Consider the following 6,226-nt stretch of genomic DNA (forward strand, 5'->3'; position numbering starts at 1 on the left):
TGACCTTCAGTAAGAGAATAGACCGAGGGGACTGTGCCCAGGTTTCCCCCGCTGTCACACAGAGCAGATGACAAACTTGCTCTCAGGATGAGGTGAGAATCCAATAAAATGCCAAGTGCTTTATAAGTGTTGGGAGCTAGTGTCAGTATTTGGTGCAATCATCCCTTCAGTGTTGATATCAGGCAGAGCCCTCTGGGGCTCCTGGGCACAAAAGCCTTTCTGTGTCCCCCATTTCTTTGATTACAGGAAACAGGCTTCTTTCAGCCTCTCTGACCACCCCAGGGTTCCAAGTTCCAACTGGCAGAGTCAGGCAGTTGTTAATTAGGGAAGGGAGGGGCTGCAAGACCAGGGAGAAACAAACAATCAAGGGAAACAATGGTACCGCCTTGGAGCAAAGTCCTGGTTTCCCATCAGGGGATACTCAGGACAGTATCTTTCAGCTTTTTTGCAGATACGGAAACCCCAGCAGGTGGGAGAACTTATCGGTTAAAAAGGGCTTGCTGCCCTCAAGCACAAGAGACCCCAGACCAGCTGGAAACAGACCGATGAATTCGGACTCCTACTTAACCTCCCCACCCACCCATCAGAAGAAAGTCCCTGAACTGATCAAGCCTCCTTTGAACCATTACTATAAAACTTCTCCAAGGCGGGGGTGGGGACAGACAGTTTGGAGGGCCTTAGCTCTCTGTGACCCCCTTTGCGTGGCAAAGCAATGAAGCTATTCTTTTCTACTTCACCCAAAACTCTGTCTCAGAGATTTAATTCGGGTACAGATTTGCTTTAGTGTCAAACACATCATCAAGCATATGCTTGGAAAAGGGCAGGGGTCTACCCAGCCCATGGGCCTTGACACCTAAACAGGAGCTCAGAAAGGAACGTTGGGGCTGCTCCCCCTCCCCACACCCTATGCCTGCTATTTCTGCGAAGTTCACTTCCTCTCCTGGGATGTCTTGTTCTGAAAAAAGAGAGAAAAGCCTTGTGTCCTGCAAAGCCAAAGCATCATTTAAACTCCCTCTTTCATCTACTTTAGATCTTACCAAAAAGAAAGAACTGTCCGTTCCCCACTGCGGAAGCCTGAAGGGAGATTAATAACAATAATAGTTCATGTGGAGCTAATGGTCCGTGAAAAATACCCCTCCGTTCTAATTCTTTCAGTTCAGAGAGATGGGGCCTGAGAGGCATTTTAGAGGCAGTGAAATGGATATGACGATGGCATTCTTGGAGAGATACAGAAATAACTCAATGGCCCCAGATTCCTGTCACTTTCCTTCCTTGAGTTCTCCATCAAACTGTTTGTTGCAGGAAGGGGAATCTCTTCCAGGGCCTGAGAGTGGGCTCTTGTCTAACACTTAGAAATGAATGATCTGAGGAGACATGTACTGACAAAGTGGGAGACTTTGTTAGGAAGGGGAGCCTGGGCAGAGGGCAGCAGGGTCAGGGAGCCCAGGAGGACTGCGCGGCCACGTGACTTGCAGTCTCGGGTTTTATGGTGACGGTGTCAGTTTCAGGATTGTCGCTAACCAATCACTCTCAGGGTCCTTCCTGGTAGCATGCATCCCTCATCCAAGACGGATTCCAGAGAGAAGGGTTCTGGGAGGCTGCTAGGATATGCGGTGTCTGGTGTCTCCTTTTGACCTTTCCGAATTCTTCCAGTTGGCAGTAGCTAGTCAGCTCTGCGTTTCTTACCAGGACCTCCTGTTGTAAGACGACTCGTACAGATGGTTACTACGATGCCTGGTGAGGGTGGGTGGTTTCGGACAGTGGTGCCCCTCACAAATTTGCTTTTCTCAAGCCAAATTTTTAGTGATGACTAAGCCAGTCCTGAAATTTGAGCCCACAGCACATCCATACCTTTCCGTACGCCTGATCTTATTTGAATTAATGGCTTAGATATTGTCTCTGCCCCTTCCTGGCTGGGTGAGCCCAGGCAAGGCACCAGGTGATGCTGGGCCATCCCCTAGAACCAGGGAGTAGCAATGAGACTTTGGTTGTCTAGTCCTTGGCATAGGTAGGTCTTGGCAGCTGAAGAAGCAGTGCCTCTTCTGAAAGAAATGGGTTGGTTTTACCTGACAGACTTCGTGAGTCCTGCAGAGGCCAGGAGCCGCTCTTTGCTGGGTCACTAGAGAGCTCCGAGGCCGATCTGTGCCCCACCTGCTTCCACCTGTCATCTGCTGGGCACTCACCAGCCCTATTTTCCTTTGCCTGAGTTCCTCTACCCTTTTTTCCCCCCTTGGGGGTCATATGTATTTTTGTAAGCACTATCCAGCTTTTCTAGGAAAAAGAGGAAATTCTAAATATATTTACATTTCACCTAGATGTCCATCAGCAGATGAATGGATAAGAAAGCTGTGGTACATATACACAATGGAGTATTACGCAGCCATTAAAAAGAATACATTTGTATCAGTTCTAATGAGGTGGATGAAACTGGAGCCTATTATACAGAGTGAAGTAAGCCAGAAAGAAAAACACCAATACAGTATACTAACCCATATATATGGAATTTAGAAAGATGGTAACAATAACCCTGTATACGAGACAGCAAAAGAGACACTGATGTATAGAACAGTCTTTTGGACTCTGTGGGAGAGGGAGAGGGTGGGATAATTTGGGAGAATGGCATTGAAACATGTATAATATCATATATGAAATGAGTCGCCAGTCCGGGTTCAATGCACGATACTGGATGCTTGGGCCTGGTATACTGGGACAACCCAGAGGGATGGTATGGGGAGGGAGGAAGGAGGAGGGTTCAGGATGGGGAACACGTGTATACCTGTGGTGTATTCATGTTGATATATGGCAAAACCAATACAATATTGTAAAGTTAAAAAAATAAAATAAAAATAAAAACAAACAAAATATATATTTACATTTCAGAAATCATAGGATGTCTTAGGTTGTTTCTTAATGGTTTCTAGTATGTCCATTTAAACACAAGTAGATTATAGTCAAAACAAGAGAAGGGTGGTATGGATTGAATATTTGTGGTCCTTCAAAACAACTGTCAACATGTCTTAATGTGACATGTGATGTATTAGGGGTGGGGCCTTTGGAAGGTAATTAAATCATGAGCATAGAGCCTTCGTGAATGGGATTAGCACCCTTATAAGAAGAGGAGTGAGAATGAATACACATATGATTGGTTGAGTCCCTTTGCTGTCCATCTGAAACTATCACAACATTGTTAATTGTCTATCCTTCAATCTAAATTTAAAAGTTTTTTTAAAAAGTAAGCATGAAAAAAGTTTTTCAAAACATTATTTGTATTGTTGTTATGATTATTACAATATTCATTATAATTTTGTATATACTTTGGCTCCCTTAAATAAAATCTCAATTCTTTTTTATAACTTTTTATTTTATATTACAGTATAGTTAACAATGTTAATAATTTCAGGTTTATAGCAAAGGGACTCACCGTTACACATAAATGTATCCATTCTCTTCAAAATTCCCCTCCCATCCAGGCTGCCACATAACGTTGAACAGGGTTCCCTATGCTGTACAATAGGACCTTGTTGGTTATCTATTTTATTTTTATTTTTTTAAACATTTATTTATTTATTTGGCAGAACTGATTTTCTAAATTTATTTTTAATTGGAGGATAATTGCTTTACAATATTGTGTGGGTATCTGTCATATATCAACATGAAATAGCCATAGGGTTATCCATTTTAAATATAGAAGTGTGTACATGTCAACACCAAACTCAATAACTATCCCTTCCCCCTATTCTTTCCATATGGCAACCGTAAGTTCATTCTCTAAGTCTGTGAGTTTTGTAATTAAGTTCATTAGTATCATTTCTTTTCAAGTTCCACATGTAAGGGATCGCATATGCTATTTCTCCTTCTTTGCCGGTCTTCACTGAGTGACAATCTCTACGTCTATCCATGTTGCTGCAAATGGCCTTATTTCATTGTTTTTAACGGCTGAGTAATATTCCGTTGCATATATGTACCACATCTTCTTTATCCATTCGTCTATCAGTGGACATTTAGATTGCTTCCATGTCTTGGTTATCGTAAACAGTGCTGAAGCACTGAACATTGGGGGTGCATGCATCCTTTCGGACCGCGCATTTTTCTCCAGGTATATGCCCAGGAGTGGGATTGCAGGATCATAAGGTAACTCTATTTTTTTGTTTCTTAAGGGGCCTCTGTACTGTTCTCCACAGTGACTGCACCAATTTACATTTCTACCAACAGCGTAGGATCGTTCCCTTCTCTCCATACCCTCTCCAGCATATATTCATCATAATTTTGTATATACTTTGTATCTTCTAGGTAAAAATCTCAACTCTTACAAAAAGGAAGAGGAATGAGAGAGACGATCTCAGGGCCATGTGAGGGTGTACCAAGAAGGTCGCTGTGGCAAATGAGGAACAGGATTCTTGCCAGCTGTTGTTGCAAACCAGGATGACGGTTCTCACTGAATCTGCCAGCATCTTGATCTTGGACGTCCCAGCTTCCAGGCCTTTGAGAAATAAATCTGTGCTGTTTAAGCCATATAATTTAGAGTATTTTGTTATAGCCACCCAAGCAGACTAAAAGAGTCATTTTCCCCAAACTTCTTTTACTTCTCTCATTGTGTCTGCTTGGATCCTCTTAGAAGTAAATGCCAAGACAGAATCAGACGGGTATAAATAAATCAGACAGATTTATTGGGGGGAGCACCTGTGAAGGATAAAGGGGCAAAGGTGGAGGAGTAAGAGGGGTGGGCCGTCAGCCCTGATGCTGGTCTGACACCTGGGGAAGGACAGCGGGAAGGCAGGAGCACTGGGTAAGAGCAGAGAGTCTTGTCCAGGCTGACGGGGAGCCCCACTGAAATGTTCTCCACCAGGGGCATCGGAATGGACCAGGGATGTCAGGCTGCGGTATTGTGCTTAGTCACTGGCTGTCCACAGCCTGGGGAGAGCACGGCCTCAGCCTGAATGCTTGGGCAGATCTAATTATGTAGCAGCTGGAGGCTGTTCCCCTGTTCCAAGGGGGTTCTCTTGAAAGGAGATCTGAGCTGCACCGCTGAGTGGCCGCCTCACCCACAGTGTCCAGCTGACTCACACCAGGAGCTCAGTGTGCTAACTCAGAAGTTTCTTAGAGCTGTGGTCATGTTTCACACCTTCCGGCTCCTTTTCCACATCAATACACAGCTGTTTTGCATACTCCCCTCTAAGAAATCATGTCCCATTTTCTTAGGACTTTGATGTCCTCTCCAGGAAATGACTGTCACAGGAGAGTGGTCAGGGGTGTATGTTCTGGCGCCAGATTGCCTGGGTCCATAGTCTGGGAACCCATCACCCACTAGCTGTAGGAACTAGCACAAACGATTAAACTTTTTACCTCAATTTCATTTACTGAATTATGACAGGAATAATACCTGTCTCATGGGGTTGCGAAAAATGCTACCTGTGAAGCACTTAAAACAGAGCTTTGGAAATAATAAGTTCTCAAACAATATTAATTAACAACCAAGAATATGATTTGCATATGAATGTGAATAGTATATAAACGTGTCCCCCCAAATTCTTATGTTGAAATCTAATCCGCAAAGTGACAGTATTAGAAGGAGAGGCCTTCGGGAAGCCATTAGCTCATGAGGTGGTTGTTGTTCAGTTGCTAAGTCATATCCAACTCTTTGTGACCCCATGGACTGCAGCACACCAAGCTTCCCTGTCCTTCACTGTCTCCTGGAGTTTGCTCAAACTCATGTCCATTGAATTGGTGATGCTACCCAACCATGTCATCCTCTGTTGCCCCCTTCTCTTTCCCACCATCAGGGTCTTTTCCAATGGCTCTTCGTATCAGGTGGCTAAAGTACTGGAGCTTCAGCTTCAGCATCAGTCCTTCTGATGAATATTCAGGGTTGATTTCCTTTTGTTATGTGAGGACACAACCAGAAGTCTGCAACCATGATGAGGGCCCTCACTTGATCATGCAGGCACCCTGATCTTGGGGCGTTTAGCCTCTAGAACTGGGAGAAGTAAATTCCTCTTATCTATAAGCCACTTGCTGCTGCTGCTGCTGCTAAGTCACTTCAGTCGTGTCCGACTCTGTGCGACCCCATAGACAGCAGCCCACTAGGCTCCTCTGTCCCTGGGATTCTCCAGGCAAGAACACTGGAGTGGGTTGCCATTTCCTTCTCCAATGCATGAAAGTGAAAAGTGAAAGTGAAATCGCTCAGTCGTGCCCGACTCTTAGCAACCCCATGGACTGCAGCCTACCA

General features: G+C 44.5%; 1 long non-coding RNA gene across 1 annotated transcript; it reads left to right on the top strand.

Moving 5' to 3' along the window:
• Positions 1 to 313: 313 nt before the first annotated feature.
• LOC132342306 (uncharacterized) lies at positions 314 to 4,508 on the top strand. Its single transcript, XR_009490626.1, has 2 exons — positions 314 to 469; positions 4,291 to 4,508. It is a non-coding gene; the product is annotated as an uncharacterized lncRNA (long non-coding RNA).
• Positions 4,509 to 6,226: the final 1,718 nt, after the last annotated feature.

The sequence above is a fragment of the Bos taurus genome, chromosome 15 (assembly GCF_002263795.3).
Source record: "Bos taurus isolate L1 Dominette 01449 registration number 42190680 breed Hereford chromosome 15, ARS-UCD2.0, whole genome shotgun sequence".
NCBI lineage: Eukaryota > Metazoa > Chordata > Mammalia > Artiodactyla > Bovidae > Bos > Bos taurus.